The 24995-nt window shown below is 43.4% G+C and overlaps 1 protein-coding gene across 3 annotated transcripts in view; it reads right to left on the minus strand.

Moving 5' to 3' along the window:
* The window catches only part of TAFA4 (TAFA chemokine like family member 4), a 106841-nt gene extending 83162 nt beyond the window's left edge, over positions 1 to 23679 (minus strand). For 2 of the 3 annotated variants that reach the window (XM_064157055.1, XM_064157057.1), the window contains exons 1-2: positions 23534 to 23679; positions 22857 to 23049 (exon numbers count right to left, since the gene is read on the minus strand). The gene's annotated coding sequence lies outside the window, so the exon portion shown is untranslated. Of the gene's footprint in view, positions 1 to 22856; positions 23121 to 23533 lie in introns of those variants that run through there. The other variant, XM_064157056.1, reaches the window with a different exon arrangement.
* Positions 23680 to 24995: the final 1316 nt, after the last annotated feature.

Raw genomic sequence — 24995 nt, forward strand, 5'->3', positions numbered from 1 at the left:
TCTGTATCAGGCCAGGTCTAGCATGATCTGAAGACTTCAAGTGGCAGTAAATGCACCACAGCCTGAGTTACTCCAACAGTTAATCAACCGCACTTCAAACACAGCACCCGGTTTCCAATCTGAACTCTTCTAGCTACTACTTCTAGGCATCCGATCTCATTAGGTCTCTTGCTGGCAGACGAAAGCCTCCTTCACTTTCAGGTATAACTGTCCACAGCCCTCTATGTCTCCAGCTTCCCCACAACTGAGATGGAGGAAGCGTCTACTTGGAAGGCTTTGCACTGTTAAATCCATCATATGCCCCTTTCCTGCATCACTGACGATTTCTGAACATCAGATCTTTTGAAGTGAACCACAGAAGGTACAATAACCAGAGATTATCAATGCCACAAACAGTGGTAACGAACCTTCTGGCTTGTACCTCATGTTCCCTCCTGATACAACCTGCTTGTCTAAGCAGCTGGTGGAAGGACAAATAAGGTGCTTAAAGTCCTCAGTTTTCCCCATCATTAATCGCATTGAGCAGCAGTTACACCAGATAGAAAGGAATTAGTAAATAAGACTTCTCACAGTGCAAGAAACCGAAACTTCTGCTACACCCAGATCCTCTACCATTCACTCCCATAGTCAACATCAACTTTTCTGTTGCATTTACTCTCCTGCAGCTATCACTGAGAGAGGCTCAGTCACGTCAAGTTTCACAGCATAAAGCAGACTAACGTGAGAAAGCTCTCCAACCAAGAAAGTCAGCCAGACCAGGTAGCACTAAACTGTGAGGGTGCCAAGCACATTGCCTGAAAACCACAGGGGGTCTGCAAAAATTTCCAGCACCTTGCAGACCTCAGCAGATTTCCAACAAGCTTTACCTTCAATTTCTTAATTAAAAAAAAAAATATTACATTTGAATTTTTTTTATTAAGTAATTTTCTATTTAAAATACCAGTCTCTGATGGTGGCCTCTCAGTTTGTCACCACTAGTCGTCCCTTTCCACAGGAATATTTCAAATCTCACTTAGTAGCAACTGGGGGAAGCTGGAGGAGAAGAAAACAATGTCATCGAGAGCTAATGGAAATAAAAGTCACAGCCTCCTGTGAAAGGAGAACTAAACTGTTATTATATCCACATAGCATGAGGTATCAACCACACCAGCAGCTGGACCATCCACACACAGGCAGATATCCTATGTGTTGCATGTTCTGGGGGAAATATATTTTTCTTCACCAGCATTACCAGCATATGAAGTTCTTTAAGGTCTGTCTTCACTGTCTCCTTCAGAGATGAGAACAAACCTTCTATCCATTGTGGGCATGTTAAAGAATTTACTGAGAGAAGTGCAAAAGTGTGTTTAACCCACCCCATTTCTGGCTCCATTCACTGTAGCCTTCCTCAGCTAACTGTGACAGAGTGAGATTAGTGAGTTGGGTGGAAGTTCTCTCAGAAAACCTTTCTCAGTCAGACTCGGTTTAAGTGAAAGTTTGTGGCCTCTAAGTTTAATCCAGTGGAGTTCAGATCATATAGGAGTGGCAGCAATGCAGAGAGTCAGAAAATAAATTCAAGCACAGGACTGAAGGCAAGAGCTAGCAGATTGAAGATCTCAAGCGAATCTGGGAATTTGATGTGACACAAACTGCAGGGGCTAACTTGGGCCCCATCTGGTCTGGGGAAGAGCAGCTTTTTCTTATACACTATCTCCCGTGGTACATTTTGGGGACCTTTGGTCACTGGAACTCCCAGATTTCAAGTGTATTTATGGGCCAAGAAGAAGCAGTTTTGCAAATGAAGCAACTCTTTCAACTACACTTATCAGAGAGAATTTTTCATTGTGATTATCCAGGTTCTACAGCTCAAAATCTTCCGCATGCCCTGGTGTATGGCACACATAGGAGACAGACAGTGTGTTCAAGGAAGCACAGGAATTGCTTCAGCCCTGTTCAAAGAGGAGGCCGAGCAGGGACAGTGTCCTACTCCACTCCCACTGACCTCTCAGAAGCAGAGCAGCACTCACATAAAGCAGGCAGCACGTCAAAAAATGTGCAGGGAAGTGTCTTTGAGGGAAATACCTTCAGTAATGTTTCAGACATAGCAAATATGCATTTTCCCCTACTGTAAGCTTCTCCTGCCAGGTAGCAAAGCATTACAGTTGTTGCACAAATTATCTGAAGCAATTATTTCTATTTCAGTGTTTTCTTTTCTCAGAACTGAAGAGGAATTTCATTTCTCCCATGGAAGTAAAAGGTATCTGACCTGCTATAGAGTGATTACCTGCCTTTCTTCCCACTCACTAGGACCCAGCAGAACTGCTAGGTTATTTTGCAGAGATTTCCCAGGAAAGCAAGGGAGGGAAAGGATGGAGAAGGGGGTCTCATGTAAGTTTGTGTCTCTGGGTGAAACTCTGGGAGGTCCCATAGCTGCTTCTGGGTGCCCGGTGGCTAGCCCAGAGTTCATATATAAGAAGTAGCTGGTAACTGACTATGGGTGGAAATTCAAATTAAGAACAAGAGGTAATCCCAAGGGAATAACATAAAAATTAAGAGATTCATCAATTGCAAGCAGTAAAGAAAGGTTCTGTTATTTAGTCAAAAAAAGGAGTTTGAGACATTTGTAACTGTCTCCTTGAAGAGGCTTGAATAAAGAAGGATGTGATTTAAACAAATGGTTCTCTGTAAACAGCGTGCAAATAAATTTAGTATCTTGCAAAGATTATTTAGTGTGTGTGTGAGGAGAAATCTTCTGTACCTAATTGTGGGAAACCTGTGCTACAAGGCACTCCAAAAACTCAGAGCCTGTTTTGATAGAGACTTTTTTTTAAACTGGCTGAACACTGTGGGATGGGCAAAGCTCCTTTCTCCATCCATAGGGCTGAATTACAGGTTTGCTCAGGGCCTGGAACAGAGCTACATCTCCTTTATGCCTTGGAGCAATAAATGGACTAGAATACAAACGTGAAGTAAATACTGTTAACAGTGTCATCCTCAGTAACCTGACCACAGTCATCTACTCCAGGCTGGTAGAGGAAAGAAACTGAAAATACCTGCTACACACATAGAATTTTTTCCATGCAGACAAAATAATCTTGTTTTATATTTAGATATCTTTCTGGTTGTCCTCAGAGTCCTTATGCAACCAAATTTGGGTCTTTCTGATTCTACTATATTATCATTCCCCAAAACACCTCATTCACAGTAAACAGTTACATCATGTCCACTCACGCTTCCCTAAGCTGTATTGGCCCCTGATTGCAGCAGGGTCTGTCCATTTCTGTGTCACCAATGTAACCTGGTCTCTGCTTTTGTTTTAATTCACAAAACACTCCAAGGGGAAAGCACAGAATAATTACTTTTGCTTTTGGAACACAAACATGCTTTATGAACAGTGGATGCACTCTGCCTGATGAAGAATCCCAATTGGCTGGGTATGTGAGATAATTGTTCCACTTGGGACTCATTAGCTAATTGTTAAAATATTCTAAGGAAAAACACTTCATAAATACAGCAGTAAATTTTCCAGAAGTGTAGTTATGGACTGAATACACATTTTTACCACCTGTGTTAACTAGTACCTAAGCTGATAGCAAAATACCTTGCAGTGTGCTATCTCTGCTCTTTCTGCCCTTCTCAGGGTAGCACATAGGGTAACTACCAGCAAACTGGAAGGAAACATTTTTTATATTCCCAGTTTTGTACAAACACAATCAGCTTGGGATTGACTGAAAAATCTACCCCTAGCATACAGAATCTCCTGTAGCAACAGTGAAGAACAAAACTTTCACAGGAGGGGAGAGGTGCAAACCAAAGAGCTGTAACTCAACTTCCCAATTTTGTTTTGTCACTTGACTTTCATGTTACAAAATAAGCTATTTACTCAGTGTTAGACTATATTGTTTACTTAGCAACCCTGCTTCTCAGGTTATTTTTAAAAAATCATTGTTCTACTGAGTAGAAAAAATCCACAACTGAGTTCCTGACCCATCAGTTCAGAAACTGTTAAAAAATATATGTATATATTCCTCATTTTCTGCAACTGAATGGCAGAAGCAAAATACTGTTAATAAGATAGCAAGACATTTGTATGGCATGGAGACTGTGGCAGGGTCAATACACAAGTGCACTTCAAAGGAGAACCCAGCCTTGTGCAATCTTGGTCCTAGTCAAAGGAACAAAAGCATATTCAGAACCAATCACCAAGATGTGCTGACTTCTACAGTCTGGCAACAACATGCTGGATGGATCAACCGACCACACACAGACTGCAGAGCATTGTCTGAGCTAGGAACAACTTCAGTCCTACCCCAGAACTGACAGCACAGGTCTTGAGTCATAAACTTTGATCTCTGCTCAGCTTGGCGAGGTGTCTGCTTGTTTGGAGCTAACTGAAGCACCACCATCACAGTACAGGCATGGTACAGCTGGGCTTTGCTCTCATTGAGTCTGAGGGACCTGGGTGAGGTGTGTATGGTGCTCTTCAGGTACCAGGAGTCATATAAGGTTTTCTAACTAATGACAGCAGCTTACTACTGAGTAAAGAAGAAGATTGAACAAATAGATATATCTGTTAATTATGTCCTGAGCTCTTGGTCCTGTGGTGCTGGAATCAATATTATGTTGCCAGAAGAAAAAGAAAATTAGAAAAGTGGACAGACCTCAAAAAGATCCACAACAATGACTAGTCACAGAATTTTGTCTTTTGGTTCCCCACAATTTCCCTCCCCAACCACACCCCCCCCCCCCCCCCCCCCCCCCATTACTGAGTAAATTAATTGTGAATATTATCCTGAGGCAAATGCTGCTCAAACTCAACTACTTTATTAGAGAGCAACCTCCAAATTCAATCATACTAGAACTGGCAGCAGATACAAAATGTCACAGCAGATACCACCTTGGCAACTGAAACAGAGACTCTCCACTTCACATAGAATCTTCTGTCACCAATAGTCCCATGAAAACACATCCTCAATATGCCTTGTTTTCCTCCACTCTACTACCACAAACACCTTTTCCAGTATGCTGATTGTAATTCAAATGCATTCATCCTTAGAGGAAAACAAGATCAATCATGAACACTTTGTTAGATAAGCTGGGGCTGTTTAGTTGGAGGAAGAGAAGGCTGAGGGAAGACCTCATTGCTGTCTACAACTGCCCAAAAAGGAGAGGCTGCTGCTGGTGTCTTCTCACAGGTAATTACAAATAGAACAAGGGGGAATGGGCTTAAGCTGAGACTGGGGAGGTTTAGATTGGACATTAGGAAAAAAGGTTTTCAGAAAGAGCGGTCAGACAGTGGAATGATCTGCCCAAGGAGGTGGTGGAGTCACTCATCTTGGATGTGTTTAAGGGTCGCTTGGATGTGGTGCTTAGGGATATGGTTTAAGATGATTCTTGTAGAGTAGCGTTCTAAGTTGGACTTGGTGATCCTGAGGGGCTTTTCCAATCTGGATGATTCTGTGATCCCATGACAACTGCTGTTGTGCTGTTGCTGAACTGCTGCACCACAGGTATTTGCCTTTTAGGATGGCGACCAGTCAGAGTCCAATGTGTGCTCCTAAAGTGCAATTGAGTAACAAGCAGCCTTTGGTAAGAAGACTGGGGGACAGATAGGCTGTGTTGCTATCATATTGCAGGGAACCTCTCCTCAAAGCCAAGGAGGGATGCCCTTTTTGATGGTGGACATTAGTTAACCACAAGTACTCATATTCAGTAAGAGCTAACTGAACAAAAATGTAATGCACTGTATAAACCAAATCAGGCTGTATTACGGATCAAGGGATGACTGTGAGGGGCTGAGGCAATTAAGTACTCCAACACCAGCATCCCAGTGTTGTTATTTTATGTGGTTTTAGTTGGAGATGGATTGTGATTCACTTCAAAAAGGAATTATTCTTGTAAATCGATCAGTGTTAGATTCATTTGACCTACTAGTGTCTCTTTAAAGATTGATGAACTGGAACACAGAAGTGAAACACGCTTACTTTAACTGTTCCCATCTGAGTGTTCTGCACTGTGAGATATATTTTTAAGAGGTCTACAGAGTGACCATCATTGATCCAAATTCTAGGCCTATTGCAAAAATCATTTCCGTAGCCTGGCAGTAGACAAGAGAGCCACTCAAACAGAAGAAAAGCCATTAACAAAGAAAGTTACAGTGCTGGTTTAAATTAAAAACTGCTCTTATTAAAAATATGCTACAACTCAGGGTCTATTGCAGGAATTCATCAGGCATTTTAATTCCATACTGGACACTAATTAAATGCAAACCAGCAACACTAATTTAAAAAAAGAGGAAGGAGGGAAGGAGGAAAATGGAAAATCACTTGCTGGTTTTCTGTTTTCCCCTCTCCAAGTGAAACCCTTTTCTTGCAGCTGACAAGTGTTTTGGCCAAGATTAGTGAGTGAGGCTGCAGGTAACTGAACCTTCACTTGCCAGAGAGCTCCACTGCATCCAAATAGAAAGATACAGACTTTTAGTATCGAGCTGTGCCTTGGGTTATTTCAGACTAACCTCACTTGTTTCCATGTAACTATCTATTACTACTCTAGTCTAGCATGCTGTTTTTCAACCAGTGGTGAAATCCTACCCACTTCTAACCTCCAGTAAGATCCAGACAATGCTCAAAATTCTCTTCTCAATGTACTGTTTGTTGAGCACCCAAAGGATATTTTTGAGAGAGTACAACCAGCCTTATTTTACCCTTTTGATCCTTTTTCTTTTCCTAAGCTGATGGCATTGAGCAAATAGGATAAATACGTGGGTATTTATCTGTTGAGCTTCATTCATTGTGCAACTTTGGGCAGGTATTTTGTGAGTATGAAGCGGTTTATGGCAACTGTATGTTGGAAAAACAGCAGAAATTGCTTAGTATACTGGTAGTACTGCGTAAGACATAATAAATAGCCAGTGGAGGGTGCAGTTGAATTAGTTGGGGTAATTAATGAGGCAGGAATTATAAAATATGTAGTTATTTTATTTCCAAAATGCCCCACCCACAAACTATATACAAACCTGTTAAATTTGGGTTCTAAATTGGTCGGAAAAATCTTCACAAGGATGCTTATGGGCAATTCACTAATTTAGGACAATCATTAAATTGAGAAAGGTTTAGCCACCTAAAGTGGCTTTGCCCCACTTATAAATAGGCATCCCAGAGCCGTAGGGAAAGTCTGTTCTAGTCACGGCAGTTCAGTAGAATTCAGAGATAGTCCCTGGCTCCTTTGCGGCAGTGCTGGAACTGCTCAGCATCTTCATAGCAATTGAGAGGCTTCCAGATCTTCCCAGGCTTTAGCATGGTGCTGGGAAAGAGGTAAACAATTTCTGACCTGATCCTAGTTCCACCTGACATGGAGGTTTGCAGAGGTGCAGAGGGTACGATGTCAGTGGAACTTCTCACCACATCATAAAGCACTTAATGCCTTCTGGTAAACATGAGGCACTTAAGTCTCCAGGTAGTTCAAGCCCAAAACATCAGGGATAAGCTGGTCTGAAGCATGAGGCAGAGCAGAACACATTGTCCAAGCTGATAGCAGTGAGGCAGAGCATGCTGTCTGAGCAGAGCAGAATGTAGGACAGAGCAGCACACACTGAGGCAGAGCAGTGAGGCAGAAGCAACACAGCTGCTTGTGACTTAGCTCAATTTATATTGTTTGCCCAAGTGTAATGGTTCTTTTGGCCACAGAGATTCACCAGTCAGAATGGCATTTACAAAACTGACTATATTGGGTGAGACCAGGGCTTGCTTACCCTTATTTGGGCAAGACACAAGTGCATAAACATCTGTGGGTACCTGTTTATCACTTTGGACATAATGGCCTGAGTCTTCGTTTTCCTCCTGCCCTTGCTTCCCCCATCAGCAGAAGAGTAGGGCAAGCCTGGACATGTTTTAGACCTATTAGCCTTCCAGGACAGTGGTATAACATTTTAAATTATTTTTGCACTCCAGACAAAGACACCTGATTTCTTAAACTACAGTTTTGTCCTTTTTAATTTGGCTTCTCTGTTGTACAAGAATTCCTAATTATTTCTCTGCTTGCAACAGCACCATCCAACTTAGTAACTGAGAATATCAGTATTGCATAAATAATCTATTACCTTTTTGACCGCAAGGTCTGTACATCTGGTTTTCAGGAACATTCCTATGATAGTCACCCTAACTGGAACTTACTACTTTCTGAAGCTTCCTGTTCTCCACTCAGGAGGATTTAGGATCAAATAAATAAATCAGGGACAGCATATCCTCTTCCAGCAGAGACCCAGAAGTGTGGGGAGAGTTCAAAAGCAGGCTGGCCGTCACATGAAGAGCCAACACCCACATGTTATTTGTCAACATTCAGGTCAGAAGCAGGAGTGTTGCGCTGAGCCTGGCTTTTAGCATGGTTGTTCTTGCTTTGCGCTCTGGATCCATTCTAATTTAGCAGAGCTGCCTAAATAAAGGTTGAATTTAAATTGTTCCGCTTGGAGAAGAAAAAGCTCCACGAAGACCTTATGGCAGCCTTTCAGTAATTAAAGATGGCCTGTATGGAAGATTGGGACAGTCTTTATAACAGATCTTGCTGTGACAGAATGAGGGGTGATGGTTTTAGACTGAAAAAGTGAAGATTTAGACTAGAGAGAAGAAAGATGCCTCCCCCCTTGATACATTCCTGGTCAGGCTCTGAAAAACCTGCTCTAGTTGAAGATGTTCCTGCTCACTGCAGGAGGATTGGACTAGATGGCCTTTAAAGGTCCCTTCTAACCCAAACTATTCAGTGACTCTATGATAGATGTGGTGCTCAAGCCTGGCTTAAGCAACACTGCAGAAGTCCAGACAGAGCTGTAGGTTATCTGGGATTTATTGGACCTTTCATCCACTAGAGATGCACCAGCTCCCATTTATTACTCTTAACACAGCAAAATCCATAATGTGGCAAGTGTTTGCTGCTCATTTCATTGACACAAGTATTAAAGTTTACTCTCAAGCTGAAGCAAGGCAAATTGAATAAAACAAGATAAGACAAAGAAAAGCCTGAAGCACCAGTCTAACTTCAACCCTTCACAGTTTGGCAGGACATTGCTGGCTAGAATCACCAAATCACAGAATGCATTCTTGTCCACTCCTCCTGCAGTCAGCAGGGACATCCCCCACTAAATCAGGGTGCTCAGACCCCATCAAATTTGACCTTAAATGTCTCCAGGGATGGGGTCTCCACCACATCTCTGGGCAACCTGTTCTAGTATTTCACTGCCTTCATTGTGAAGAACTTCCTCCTAATATCCAACCTAAATCTGCTCTGCTCTGGCTTAAAGCCAAGACCCATGATACTGTCACTACAAGCCCTTCTGAACAGCACCTCCTCAGCCTTCCTGTAGGGCCCCTCCAAGTACTGAAATGCTGCTACAAGGTCTCCATGGATAAGTCATCTCTTCTCCAGGCTGAACAACCCCAGCTCTCTCCTTGTAGGAGAGGTGCTCCAGCCCTCTGATCACCTTTAGGGCCCTCCTCTGGACCTGGTCCATCAGATCCATGTCTTTCTTGTGTTGTGGGTCCCACAGCTGAACACAGTTCTCCAGGTGGGGTCTCACCAGAGCAGAACCACCTCTCTTGATCTGCTGGCCACCCAACTCTCCTGTTACGTCTCACACATACTTCTGCCTCAGCAGTACAGACACAGCTTCCTTCTGGGCTAGACTGATGGTGTTAGGCTGTGGGGTTTGGGTTTTGGTTTTTTGGGGTTTTTTTTGAAAGCACTTGTGCGAGCAGAATATTCTTTTTTGGCATTTGAAAAACACATAATGGCTCATGCCACAGGGTCACCTTTTCAGTTCAGGGCTTGAAAAAAGAAACTGGTCTTTCAGAATTTACAATTCCAGTTAATTATTGTTGCGGAGGGGCATTCTGCCTCCTACATAGATTGTGGTGGAGGGGAGAAGTTAATTGTTGCAAGATGATATTCTATAAAAATATATATTTATTAAACTCAATATTCTGAACTCTGCCACCCCCAACCACTGTATTTAATATTAAAAGGATTCTACATGGTCATGGAAACATTCTAGGATTAATATTAACAGTAACTTGCTAATAACTAGCAAACAGGTCAAACTATAAACAGAGAGAAGATTTTTCCCCACAGCTTAATGCCGCTGGGGTCTATATGCTACTTGCCCAGCAGAGTGGGCTGAGAGCTCTTTCTGCTCTATGACAGAGGCAATAGAAATTACAGAGGCATTAAAGCATTTACTCACAACTCTAATTATCAGTTACCCTCCGGGGCCACGTCACAGCCTATACTAGTGTCCAAACTTCAAGGGAGTCCTTGCCTGTGGACTTTGAGGCTGGAATCCTCCCGGCTTCAGGGAAAGGAGATTCTTTCTGGATTGTGGGGAAAATGACGGTCTCTGATGTTGTTCTCCAGGCAAAAGATGCAATCTCTGCCCTTGTCTCCTAGCTTCTTCTGGATGCACTCTCCAGGGATTCTTAGGCAGGACCTTCAGATGCAGAGGCAGGATGTCGTGCTGTCTCAGCATGATGTAACACTGGCTACATAGGCCGATTGCGTGCAGACAATTCAGAGTCTGCTTCCTGGTAACTCAGCAGCAATGACACTTACCAGGCAATGATAAGGCAGCAGGCATATAATAGGGTGTATTTACCCCTGGTTTGGGCAGAAAAATATGTCCAGGCAAGGCAAGGCAAGGCATAAACAAGCCTGGATTTGGGCCTACAGGCCCTCCACGACAATTATCCAAGCAAATTTGCTACAATCCTCCTTCAAGAAGTGGTCCTTAATACTTGCAAAACTGACAGGTTCGGAGCTGTGTTTGCGTTTTGCCTCATAGGGTCACCCCTCAGCTGCAATTTCTGAGTGCAGTTTGTTTCCTTCCTCTGGCCAAGACCAGGGAGATGTAAGGTGGGGCCCAGAGCTCCCCCCATGAAGAAGACTGAGGTACAGCCAAGGCCAGCCTGGCATTTTCCACATTTCCTGTTCCCTCAGCTCCCCAGCCTCATCTTGAAGACTAAAATTTGTCTCCATATGTCACAGTATCACAGTATCACCAAGGTTGGAAGAGACCTCACAGATCATCAAGTCCAACCCTTTACCACAGTGCCCAAGGCTAGACCATGGCACCAAGTGCCACATCCAACCTTGCCTTGAACTGCCCCAGGGACGACGACTCCACCACCTCCCCAGGCAGCCCATTCCAGTGTCCAATGACTCTCTCAGTGAAGAACTTTCTCCTCACCTCCAGCCTAAATCTCCCCTGGCGCAGCCTGAGGCTGTGTCCTCTCGTTCTGGAGCTGGCCACCTGAGAGAAGAGAGCAACCTCCTCCTGGCCACAACCACCCTTCAGGTAGTTGTAGACAGCAATAAGGTCACCCCTGAGCCTCCTCTTCTCCAGGCTAACCAATCCCAGCTCCCTCAGCCTCTCCTCGTAGGGCTTGTGCTCGAGGCCTCTCACCAGCCTCGTCGCCCTTCTCTGGACATGCTCAAGCATCTCAGTGTCCTTCCTAAACTGGGGGGCCCAGAACTGAACGCAGTACTCGAGGTGTGGTCTCACTGCAGTGCCATACTGTTGCTTGGAAGCCCTGCAGAGACATTGTAACTGACTTCTCAGCTCATGTCCTATCTACCAAACAACACCTTACCCATAGATTTTAAAAAGTCTCCCTCCAGCCCCTTCCCCTTACATATATGGCCTGCCTACAGCACACCACTCTTTCTCATCACCCAGCTTCACACAGGACAGCCATGAGTCCAGCATTAGAAGAAAGCAAAATGTGAACCAGCTGTTGTCTCACCCCAGAAAGCGAACAGAGATGTCTAGAAAAGATAGCAATAACTAAACTTAAAAGCAACTCCTGGACCAGGCATTTGCAACAGAAAGGCAATGACCCAAGAACCTGAAGCAGAAGCTCAGCCATGCTTGTCAAATGTTGTATTTGTAGCTGCACTGAGATTTGAGAAAATACATTCTGAAAAATACGATCTTTAAGCTTGAAAAACAGCATGACTTGGGAGCCACTTAGAATTTAAGTGTGAGAATTGTGAAAGTCTTATTCAAGGCACAGCACCATATACATAATTATTCCCACTAGGGAATCCTCCAGTGGAACTTGTGTGGGTGCTTGCTCTATTACACAAGATCAAAAAAAGAACCAAAGCAACAACCTGAAAGAGTTTGAGACACAGAGCAGCCCTTCCAGCAGAAGGCACTTTATCTCCTCCTTTAATAAGATCAACAACCACGTCTTAATCGAGCAGCTCCTTCTAACAGCTCCTCCTCCCCTGCACTGTGTACCCACGATATCGAAAGCAGACCTAGGTAGGAGACAGAGGCCCCAGGATGTCCCTTTTTCATCGTGTATAATTTATAAAACTGGTCAAAAATTAGCAAGCAATTTAGCCTGGAATTTTGCCAGCTCTGATATTCCATTCATAGCACATGTGATCAAAGAGTGGAATTTGCCAGTCACTGGGAAAACAATCAAGCTTATAACCTGACTTCCACTACCAAAGACAAAGCCCTTAAACATTATTATTGATCAGAGCGGAAGTACTCCTACCAGGCTGCACTGCACTGCACATTAAATATCTGCAGAGTCAAGACCTATGCAAGCTGAAGTTGGGGCAAAGAGTTCCAAGAACTTAACATTCCCAATACAGGAATTCTTCAAAAGAACAAGGAACTGAAGACACTATGAAATCACACTGGAAAGGATGCAGTGGATTTTATGTAATACCCCAAGTTATGTTACTGCGTATTGACATATACAACAAATTAAAACAGCTAATTCATCTTACTGTCTTCCACTGATAATTTTTTTAATTAAGTCACTTATCTTTATCTACATATTTAAGAATGTAGATCTTTCATTACTCATCTCTTAAAGAAAATCAATGTTGTCCTGCTTTGCTAGAGCTCAAACAAGCGAATGGTATTAGCTAAGACAGCCTAATAGAAAAATAATTCATTAACTTTATTAACAGGCCCAAAGAAAATTCTATTCTATTGTCATATTCTTAAGAGGCTGAATTATGAACCAAAAGCAGTGTTCAGAATGACTAGAAGATATATAATGGGTTTTTTTTTTAAAGGAAAAGGGAGAAAACTATTAAAAACTATTAGAAGAGTTCAATGAAATGTTTCTGAGAATTCAACCTTAATACTGACTTATATTATAAAAAAACACTATAAAAAGCTTCCTAGCCTGTAATGAATTAAGAGACTGGAAGCTCAGCTGTAGCACTTGGTTAGACAGGAGTGTCTCAGTGCCTATCCACTAGGCAGTTTTAAACTATTTGCCCATCAAAACAGACTCCGGTTTTACACTTGGGATTCTGAAGCCCTATAAAACACACTGTCGAAAGAGTAAACTTTGAATCTCAATTTCTCAAGGAAGCAGAGTTTTTCTAGTCATCTTAAGTGTCCTTTTCTTCTCAGGGTGACCTTAACTTTCAGATTTGTAAAATGGTTTCCTCTTGTGTTCAATCCCATAGTGCAATAAATTTTAAAAATTACTATTTATCTTCTTTAATATATTAGTCATACGGAGCAGGGGAGGCCTCTGTGGGAATTTTTGCTATTGAATTTGCTCAAGCTTAAGTCAATGCTGATTTAGAAAACATAACTTACGCTTAGCAACAAACAATCATGAATATATTTATTGGAATAACATCTTTTCATTCTCCTCCAGCAGCACATTTGGTTTATCTACTGCAATACGATCTATTGATATATATTTACAGTGACCGGGGCAATCTGAAAGTAATGTTCTGATGTGGCCCATGTTATTATGCTTTCACCAGCCTGAATCATTGGATTTGACAAACAAATAGAGCTGATCATTCTGAGAAAAAAAAAAGTAAATTAAATGCAAATCAACCAGGCAGGTATAAGATATATTTATTTCTGAAAGGTGAGGATCGGTGCATTGCTCAAAAACTGCCTGCTGAAAAAGTTCCAATTTAAGCAAGTTTAAACATTTTTTTTTTTTTTACCTTACTAATCACAAGCTCAGCTGCTTGCACCATGTAATGACAATGCTCTGCTTATGAAGAACTAGAGCCTAACAAGCTGATCAATTGTTAATTCTATGAAGTGACTAAAACATGTCTCTACTATCAGTAAGCGAATCAGCTTCTATTTGTAGGACTGAAGCACCTTGTATATATCCTCCAGCTACCCTGCCCTTCTCTATAATAATATAATTATCAGTTTGCTGATATTTAGCTACAACCTGAATGAGATTTGATATTATTTTTTTCTTGACAGTGGCAAAACAGAAGGAAAAAGTATTTGGCTATTTAAAGAGACACACTGCCTTTGTTTGGAGGATGCAGATTTTCCATTTCCCCTCCAATTAGTCATACATAGTTATTTGTTTAAAAACTAATTATTTGACAGTATTATTCTTAAATCTTTCAGGCTATTATCAGACAGACATTCCAGAGAAGAAGGCCTTTTCATTATTAAAGCACTCTTGCTCTAAGCCTCTGCAAGAAAGAATTTAAACAAAAGAAAACAATGCTCATTAACTGTAACAGAAGATGTTACATCTGTAGCAAAAGGTATTTAAAACAAGACCAGCTTAGCTTTATTCATTCTTTATTTTTCTTCTTAGAGAAGGAAACACAGAAGGTGGATCAAATTTTCAGCCATAATACAATTATGTATATTCGGAATATGCTAATTACAAATAGCTGCCAGTCTCCACTACATTTCCAAGATTTAACAGCAGTAGTTTATTCATTGCTGAGGCTTCTGTTCAAGAGGAAGAATGTGTAACACATGCAAAACCCAAGAGTTTTGCTGAAAATCTCTTTTCCTTCCCATTTGTACAGATGCCTGTGAAGAGGGGGGTGAATGCAGCTTGTCTCGGTCTGGGGTGTAACCAGAAAGCAAGCGTAACCCGAAGCTGAATGTCAATGATGCACATTGGCAGAGTAAATAATTGTATTTAAAGTTGCAGCACCTTTTTCAGTTATAAACAGTAATTATTCTTAAAGGTTTAGGGTTTCTATGTCTATTCTATCGTTAAACTGAAATAAGTATCATGAAAATATATTAGAAACATCTACAGGAAGGAAATGTTCCTGAGGGAAAGGCTATTAAGTATGTGGATAAGATCAATACCAATTAATTTCTAAGCCTTAATGAACCAAATGGATCTATTATTTTTTAGGTGGAAGATTACACTAATTCTGTCAGAATTTTGCTGCTTCACCTCAGATATATCCCTCCATGTGAATGAGGTGTAGAAATGGAAGGAGAATCCTCTTTTATCTAGGATGCCTTAAATTAAGAGAATCAGTGCAGGTCTTTAAAAATAACATTCTCTAACAACTTTTTGTTCTTCTAGCAGTCCCTGAACAGAAATAGATCTGTCGTTAAACAAAAGCAGAATGTATCCTTTTGTCTGCACTCCAAAAACACAGGGGTAATTTAGCACTAAAATAATTATTTTGCCTTTTCCCCATTCAGCACCAGTTGAGCCTATACATCCTCTAACTGGTATTTCCAGCAGCATCTTTCAGCTAAACAAGCCTATGTCTGACACTCTCTGATACTCTTCCAAATAGCAGATATTCACTCAAGTAACTTTCCAGGAGTGCACGCATATGACAATCTTTCCTTATTCCACAAAATTACCAATCTTTTATTCAGATTCAGTGGTCTACTTTATGTGCAGGTCCACTGACTGCTACAGACATGTTTGGGGAAAATTTTATAACACTTGACTTCTAACCATGGTGCTTCACAGTCATTATACTGACCGCGCTCAGCACAAACAGTCGTGCAGCCAACACGAGCCCACTACAGAGTCAGGAGCAGTGTTTTACAGCTACCTGTATTCAGACTGGGACAGTACCAGTGAAATCAGTAAAACACTTATGGATGAGGCACAGCTGTATAAAGGAAAAAGTGTTAGCCTTCTAACAATGCCAGCTGGCCAACATTAACCTCACTGGCTCACTGCATCCCCATTGTCCTTCGCGTGGAAGCAGTGTTGTGGCCCTGGAGCAGTCACAACAGCCTTCTCTCTTCTTGTCTGTGGCTAACAAGAATCTCCTTCCCTCCCTGCTTGACCAGGCGCTATCCAGGGATCGTATCTGAGCAGGGTCAGGGAAGGCTCACCCAGCTGCCCTCAGGAGCTGATGTACACAGTGCACAGGTGCAAGTGGAAGAGAACTGCAGGACATCACTAACATTTCCTTCACGCTCTATCACATCTTCTAGGAACAGGGCAAATGGATATCCTGAATACAGCCCTGGCAATGGCTAGAAGAAAAGAAAACAGCAAAAGGGAAGAGATGACCTCTCCTTCCTTCCTAGTAACCCTATCTGCTGAGAGTTTGCTAGGAAAACAGCAAGCAGTGTGGACTGCCTGAATGCCCAGCAAAGGGACCACCACCAGCAACTGTAGCTTCTTTTTTTTCTTTTCAGGATTATAGGGAACAAAAAGTCCCAAAGATCAATTTAAACAGGGCATATTAGCCCCCTGGTATGTGTCCAAAAGCATACTTCTGTTGAAGACCTCAAACACATCTGTTTAATAGATTGAACTAAACAAGAAGTTTCATTTAGGAGTGTTAAATGAATTTTGCTTGGAAATTTTAATACGGATGCATTATATTCATGTCTGAAATAAGGCAGTTCTGTTCCTGTCACCAACATTATTAGCATGTTACAGTGACTCAAATTAAAAAAGAAACATTTATTTTATCACCCTGATATCAGCTTGCTGCAATATACCATTTTTGAAATGGGAAAATATCACAGCTTAGCATCATAAATTCAATGCTGCAACAAGATAAATCCTTCCTATTCATGTAAACCGCTGCACTTCACAATATATCTACATCTGCAATGCACTTCTATTTGCTGTTTGGACTATCATAAACACATATAATTCTCACCGAATAATGGAAACAGCAAAAATATCTGAGGGTTACTGCATTCTCTAGACTAAAACAGTCACAGCCTGGTCCTTCAAACAGATACATACATGCAGGGATGTTCTTGCGTGTAGATGACAACATAAAACACCATCGTCTCCATAACTGGGATCTAGATAACACAGCAAATGACATCAAAGTATGAGTCATCTGCCCCGGTGAGATCTCATCTTGAACACTGCATTCAGTTTTGGGCTCCTCAGTTTAAGAGGAACAGGGATCTGCTGGAGAAGGTTCAGTGGAGGGCTATGAGGATGATTAGGGGACAGGAGGGCATGGCTTATGAGGAGAGGCTGAGGGACCTGAGACTTTTTGGTCTGGAGAAGAGAAGACTAAGAGGGGATTTAATAAATATTTGTAAACATCTGAGAGCTGGTCAGGATTGGGGAAACAGGCTCTACTCACTTGCTCCCTGGGATAGGACAAGGAGCAATGGGTGTAAGTTGCAGCACAGGAGTTTCCACCTCAACACAAGGCGGAACTTCTTTACTGTAAAGATCACAGAGCACTGGAACAAGCTCCCTAGAGAGGTTGTGGAGTCTCCTTCTCTGGATACTTTCAAGGCCTGTCTGGATGCGTTCCTGTGTGCCCTGAGCTAGATTGTGTGGTCCTGCTCTGGCAGGGGGTTGGACTCGATGATTTCCTTGGGTACCTTCCAACCCCTGACATCCTGAGATCCTGTGATAGTCACTCCTTAATCACACATGCAAACAATGTATGCTGAAAGCTTTACTAACTTGCAATATGTATAAATCCCCAGTGATGCACATATGCAAGGCTGGGTATCACAGTATCACAGTATCACAGTATCACCAAGGTTGGAAGAGACCTCACAGATCATCAAGTCCAACCCTTTACCACAGAGCTCAAGGCCAGACCATGGCACCAAGTGCCATGTCCAATCCTGCCTTGAACAGCTCCAGGGACGACGACTCCACCACCTCCCCGGGCAGCCCATTCCAGTGTCCAATGACTCTCTCAGTGAAGAACTTTCTCCTCACCTCCAGCCTAAATCTCCCCTGGCGCAGCCTGAGGCTGTGTCCTCTCGTTCTGGTGCTGGCCACCTGAGACAAGAGAGCAACCTCCTCCTGGCCACAACCACCCTTCAGGTAGTTGTAGACAGCAATAAGGTCACCCCTGAGCCTCCTCTTCTCCAGGCTAACCAATCCCAGCTCCCTCAGCCTCTCCTCATAGGGCTGTGCTCGAGGCCTCTCACCAGCCTCGTCGCCCTTCTCTGGACACGCTCAAGCATCTCAATGTCCCTCCTAAACTGGGGGGCCCAGAACTGAACGCAGTACTCAAGGTGTGGTCTAACCAGTGCAGAGCACAGGGGCAGAATGACCTCCCTGCTCCTGCTGACCACACCAATCAGGAATTTCCAAATTTCTCACTAAATACCTGAGGTTAAAAAAAAAAATCACTAAATTTTGTTAGAAAGAAAAATCACACCCTGTTCAATCCTGCCTACAAATACCAAATTTTCTCCTTTCCCCTTTTCACAGAGATTAACTCTCTGAAACTTACACCACATAGGAATTTGGCACCCAGTTTAGGAAACCTAAATGCATTAATTAACTACCTGAATTATGTAACTATGAACCTGAGATTTGCAGTTTGATTTTAAAAGCTAAAAGAACTGACACATAACCAGCTTATCGATGTCCATGCATTACTGATGTGCTTCTGGTTTAGTTAGCAGTTTCTTGCAGGGAAGGGAAAGCCTACAAATGCTTTAACAGCTAAAGTATCAGAGTCCTGCTCTCTGCTTCTAAAGGGTTAGCTGCTTCCAGAACCAGCAAGTGCAGGCTGACCCCAGCTACATCATGTCCTTCCATTCATAAGGATGTAAGACATGACAGTCACAAATTGCAAGTGCCTGGCTGGAGAACAGAAAGGGGCAAGAGCTCAGTATGGATGGTTGAGGACTAAATCCTTTAAGCAGACTTTTACGATCACATAACATTGAGGCTGGGGTTGCTGCCCCTTAAAATATTTATCTCTGCTTGCTCTACCTCACAGCACTTGTAACGCAACTGTTACTTCAAAGGCAGAAGGAAGAAAACTTGTACTGGTGCTGTGCAGAGGGAAATATCCTCTGAGGAGAAAGTCTTGACCACAACAGAGTTTTTATTCCACAGATGTTCCCTGCATAGCGTAACTGAAATTGAAACCCAACAGAAGAGGCAATAAAAACAACAGGTCGCTTTTTGAGTCACTAGAAGTACCTGATACTACTTTCCTTCATGTGAGATTTACTCCAGCAAGTTGGAGAAAATCATCCTTGAAGTTTGCAGCCTTTCCAAAATAATTGCTGGAAAATATAAAATAAAGCAAAACTGGTGAAATCCTCAGTCCTTTGTTCCTCTTTATAGCCTCTTTAGAATAGCAAGGAGGCTTCAGCGACACAGACCAACAGCAATCCCCATAGCTCACTTGAGTATTCAGGATGCTTCACCACTGCAAAGCAGCTCACATCCACTGCCTAACTTCAGGTGAAAGTGTGCTGTGATCTTCTGATCTGCAGGGCTGGCACCAGCTTCAAAACAGCCGCTTGCATGATGGTTATCAGATTGTTCAAAAGGAACCTTGAGAGGGGGCAAGAAGTCCCACAGCCATAAACTGTGAGAGTGATACAAGGAAAATCCAATACCTTGGATTAGAAGTATATATATAGGAGAACTCTTTATTCTGAATATGCTTCCAGAATCTGGGACCAAACTGTTTGCTCAAGGCTTTCCTCAGGAGACTGGAATGAGACTGAGCACTCCCAGGTACCTCGTTGCTCCATGTTCATATTGATAGTCAGTTAAAAGGAATAAAAGGTCTTTCACAGTGGGTTATTAAAGACTGACTTCCCAAACAAAACAAATTTTTGCACTCACAAATTGAAATGTAGATTAAGAGTTTTCTTTTTCATTGGCCATAGATAAAGGTGGCATTACAAGAACCAAATTTCAAGAACTCATATGAAACTTTGTTTTACATGAATCTGACAACTAACTACCTTCCATGAAACATTTTACTCTTCGCCTCTTAAACATACTTTTTTTTTCTAACACTTGAGGAGTATTGGCCAAATTCTGCCCTTTTCACTCCCAGCTTGGTTCTTAATTGGGCAGCTTGCCCGAGAGAGGACAGCAGGTGTTGGCCTTAGATTAATAAAAGATTGGCACAGGGAGACCAGGAGCTGCTCCACACAAGTACAGTCAACTGGTTGCGAATTCATATCTGATCCAGAGCAGTCACATCTGGATAGCAACAGCACGTAACACCTGCATGGTGAGACACATGACCAGAACTGGTGGATTTAATCTAGCTCTCAGTGAAGTCAAAGGGAATCTTTTCATGCAATTTATATCATATCCCATAATTCTAGAGCTGAGACAGCCTGCAAAGAGGCAGCTGAGCAAAGAGTACATGGAATAAGTGGCATGGACCCAGACTATCTCTGCACTCTGGCAAGGTGGACTGAAATCTACTACCAAGCCTCTTGCATTATTTTGCCAGTGTTTTTTCTTCAATAATTAGGAGCTTTCAGCTATTAGAATATATCAAACCTTTGCTTTCCATGAACACTGAAGTCACTCAGGAAAACTATAGCAAACATCAATGTGAAGCTACAAGTCAAAAATTTAAAAAGTTGCTACAGCATCATCTAAACATAAGATAGTAAGTAACAGCATTTTTAAAAATCTGTTTCACACAGATGAAAATCATTATGGTTCTCTAGGGATCTTCTCTCTCTCTCTGCAGTAAGCCATGTCATTTCCTAGCTAGTAAAGATGTGCCACAGGATATCAAAAGATGGCAATGTTCTTCTAATTTTAATATTCCTCTAATCCAATAATGGCTTGTTTACTGCTTTCTAATTTAAAGGTAATTCATTAGATGTATCCTGTCATGTCTTATTGGCATCGAAGGCACAAGAATTATAATGCACCTCTGAGGCATCTCAGTTGTGCTGCTCATATTCTGTGTGGTTCCCCCAAAGCAAGGGGCTCTCAATACAGTGGAGCTGATAGAGCAGAACCTGTGTGTACGGACATATAAATTACAGAACAAAAGGACTTTAAAACTTCAGGGATGAACTCTGGACCCAGAAACTTACATTCAACATTAAGAACAGAAAATATGCAACCTAAGTGGTGTGCAAATATCTGATAGGGATGCAAAGGGTCTCACACAGCCTGTGAGAAAGCCCCCAGCTGGCCTGCCAGGGACTTCAGTGAGACTGCTGCAGAACGATGAAGGTTAAAGAAACATTAGACAGAAGGGGCAGCCTGAACTCAGAAATGCACATTTCAAGAGCCAGACTCTGCTTGGTAACATCTGGTGTGATTCTGCAAAAGCCACCCAAGACAGCCGAGACTTTGAGTAACCCTCCAGCAATGTAACAGGAACTGAGGCCAAGGACTTCAAACCTGCTAGATTTTGGCAGCACGGCAGCACTGAGGTCCTTGGGTGAAGGCAGGAGCCGAGCAGGAGCCATTAGCACAGCGGGGAACACACTCCGTCCCATCTCACCAGCCACGGCAGCATCGCCTGGCCGCACAGTTTCTCTCCTCACTCCCCTGACAGTTTATGTACCTACCTCCACCTGAGCATTCTGCTCCAAGCAACAAGACAAAGGAGGCAATTTACTACAGGTAAATCCACTGTGTGCTACGACACGTTGTTCCAGCAGCTTGCTTGCCACAAGGGCTGAGAACTTTTCGTCTGTTTTTATTCTGCCAGCTCAGTCAGATCACTTCTCTGTACTAGAGAACTAATGTGTCCATGTTCAATAATCTTTTCCCAAGAAGCAAAACCTTTGATCAAGCAGAGAAACCACACACAGCGGCTAGTTAATGAGCCATGCCTATCTCAGAAGGGCACAGGACCGATGATTGCAGTGAAACCTGGCTTGGAAACCACCCCATTTACCCAAACTTGTGTTATTCCTTTGGAGCACAACAAGATCACATCAGTTCGGGTCAGTACATGTCCAAAACCATCACCTCATTGGCTGTCGATGATGTCATGCCCATGCATTAATTCCTAGTGACTGCAGGTCTAACATCACACACATCACCACATCGTCTACATAACGGCAACAAACACGAGGCTTAGACGGAATGGCTGGAGCAATGAATAAAGAAACTTGTTGAAACAGAGGAAGTCACATCTCTTTAGTGGAGGAAATAATCCTGTTTCCAAATGGATTTTTGTTCTTTTCTCTTTTGTCAAAGTCAAGCTGGGAAGTCAGGAAACACCTTGCTGAATTGAGTGAGTATTGTTAAGGCTCTGTTTTTAAATAAAGGAAACCTTCAAAATCTGCCACTCAAAGAGATAAAAGTGTGGTAAGAAACCAACGGATCTGTTAAAGAAAAGTATTTTAGGAGCTATAAAATCAGTAGCTGAGATTAAAAACATTCTTTAAAACTAAGGAAAAAAAAAGACAAAGAGAAAAAAGTAAGAGTGGTACCTACGAAGCAGTCTTGCCCATTTGCCAGTGGCATTCTCATCAACAGAATAACTATGTCAATAAACAAATCACACACACATAATATGAATACTTGAAGTGTTAGGGACAGACATGCCGTCATACTCCCAGTTCCAGAGCTCGCCCAGCCCGCAGGGTTGGCTAAGGACGCACTTAGAAGCCCCAATACCCCAAACGCTTGCCTGCAAGTAGGGGGCTGCCTTGATGTCCCCCGGAGCCCGCTGGCCACTTCGGGCACGGATAAAGCACAATTACTCACCGCACCCCAGATAACTGCACTCTTAAACCCGAGTTATATCGCCGATCAAGGTTCTTCCGGGACAGCTGTAGCCTCCCTGCCTCTGATCACAACACACACACCCCCAGCCTGCCCGGGACGCGGAGTGCCGAGCCCCAGTCCGGGCCGCCGGAGGGGACGCCTTGCCCCAGTTCTGCTTCGAGTGCCCCTTACCTGGCCGCCGTCTCGTCCGAGGAGAGACTGCACTGGAGCCCGCCGCAGGCAGGAGGGTAAATCATCCAGGGCAGAGCGCGGAAGGGGCGCACCCGGCTGCCCCCGGCTTCAAGCTGCCAGGAGAATGCTCCGCACAGGCTTCCGCACGTAGCGACTTATCACCCGAAGTGGCTTTGGAGCTCCCCGCCCGCTCCTCCTCGTCAGAGGCAGTGTGGGGGAGGAAGCAGAGCGTTAGGCTTTCCTCTCTCTCTCTCTCCCACCTCTGCGGGGCTCCCCGCTCCCTCCCGTCACTCCCCCCCACCCCAGCCCCCGACCCCACCACACACGGTAAGAGCTGTGTGGGCAAAGTACTCCCCGCTGCCTCCGCTTCGGGAAGCGAGGTGCTGCCTACGGGGGTATTGTGCTGCCTTCCGGAGACTGAGCCCTGCTCAGCCCGGGCTTTTAGGTGTCTGACGGAGCCCTGACCTTATTTCAGCGTCCAAGCGGGCGCTGCTCGCCAAGGGAAGAGAAACGAGACGTTTCTTCGTCTCGCAGCCGGGTCGGAGTTTGCAGCATCTTTTGGAGAGAGCCGCAACTTGAGAAGGGTGCACAGGGTCAGGGCCACCACCTCCCCCCACCTTAAGTCGCCTGACTGATCACTGACACCACCGTCCGTCGGGTTATCAATAAATAAGCACCTTTACATTTTTTAGTTTAAATGGAAAAAAGTGACAGATCATGTTTCACTGGCTACAAAGCCAGAGTCACTGGCAGCCTTTCTAGCAGCTACCGGGCAACAGATTCTGGTTCCTTCTCTGCCACTGGCTGTCTGCACAACCTTTGTCACCTCACTTCAGGTGTCTCCTGTAGCTCTGATGCTTGCTCGAACAGTGGTGCCCTGATCCGTACTGTCAGCAGGAGTCAGGCATTTAAATATCCATCAATATTAGTCTCAGTCTGAGAGAGGGTGATGTCTCACCATAAGTGACTCAGTGAAACAGTAGGCTGATCTTGGCTATGTTCCCTAAATGCTGCTATTATGTAAATCATCATCATCTTGGACAAATATTCCTTAAATTGGAAGAATCACTGAAAACATGCCTTGTGGAACAGCTCAGGCTACTTTTATCACAGGAAATCACTCCTCAGTGATTGCATATGTGGAATTGCCTATTGCCTGTCAAGTTGTCCCATGCAGCTTTTCTAGAGCACATGTAAGAAACAGGAAACAAACAAACAAACAAACACAAATCTCAGCAGCTTTCATACTGTGGCTCATTGTAAATTAATAATGGAGCACAGACTCTCACATCTTGGATAAATTCCTTTAGCCTGAAAGCAGGCATCCAAACCCCTAGCAATCTCTTAACTCATGTTAGTACAACGCAGCCTTGCTCAGGGGACAGAAGATGAGGGCTAGAAGGAGCTCCAAGCTTGCACAAAGGGTTGTGAGAAGTAGCTCTGGGGAAAGGGAAGTGAACTGGATGTACTAGAGGGGAAGGGAAATATTTAGAGGTCAGGAAGCCACAAATCAGCTGGGAAAGGGTCTGGTATTGCTGCCTGGAGAACAGTATGTTAAAAACAGGCTAGCCAGGACATCAGACAGAGACTGTGTGGGATCACCTCTTGATATGTGTGGACAAAGCAGTTTGCCTACCATAGGTGATCTTACAGCTGGGCTACTGAGCTGCAGGAGACAGAAATTTGCTGCTCTTCCTGACCTGGTGCTATCCTGGGCTCACTTTTCCCTCCCCAGGCACCTCTGTCTCAGGCCCTCTCTTAGTCTCAGTTTTCCCATCCATATGATGGAGACACCCACATTTCTTGTGCAGGGCTGCTGTCAAAATTAATTAAGTGATGTCCAAAGAGTACTTTGAAATGCAGATGTTATGCTTGCTAGTGTTAATGCCTCCAAAGCAGTCTCCAGATATCTCTAAATCCTCAAGATATCCCTGATCAATTCCTGTTTTACTGATGAGGAAGCTGAGCAGAGGGACAGATGCTTTATTTCATCTCTTTTATGTTGGGTTTTAGGGGTTCTCCTTACCTTGCCAGGGCTCAGGCTTCCAGTTGTTGGCCCACAGTGACAGAGTCACATCTAAAGCCACACTATGCTGATGGCAGAGGACACACCACGCAGGCAGTATCTCCACACCTGAT

This window comes from Pogoniulus pusillus, chromosome 16, assembly GCF_015220805.1.
Source record: "Pogoniulus pusillus isolate bPogPus1 chromosome 16, bPogPus1.pri, whole genome shotgun sequence".
Classification (NCBI taxonomy): domain Eukaryota; kingdom Metazoa; phylum Chordata; class Aves; order Piciformes; family Lybiidae; genus Pogoniulus; species Pogoniulus pusillus.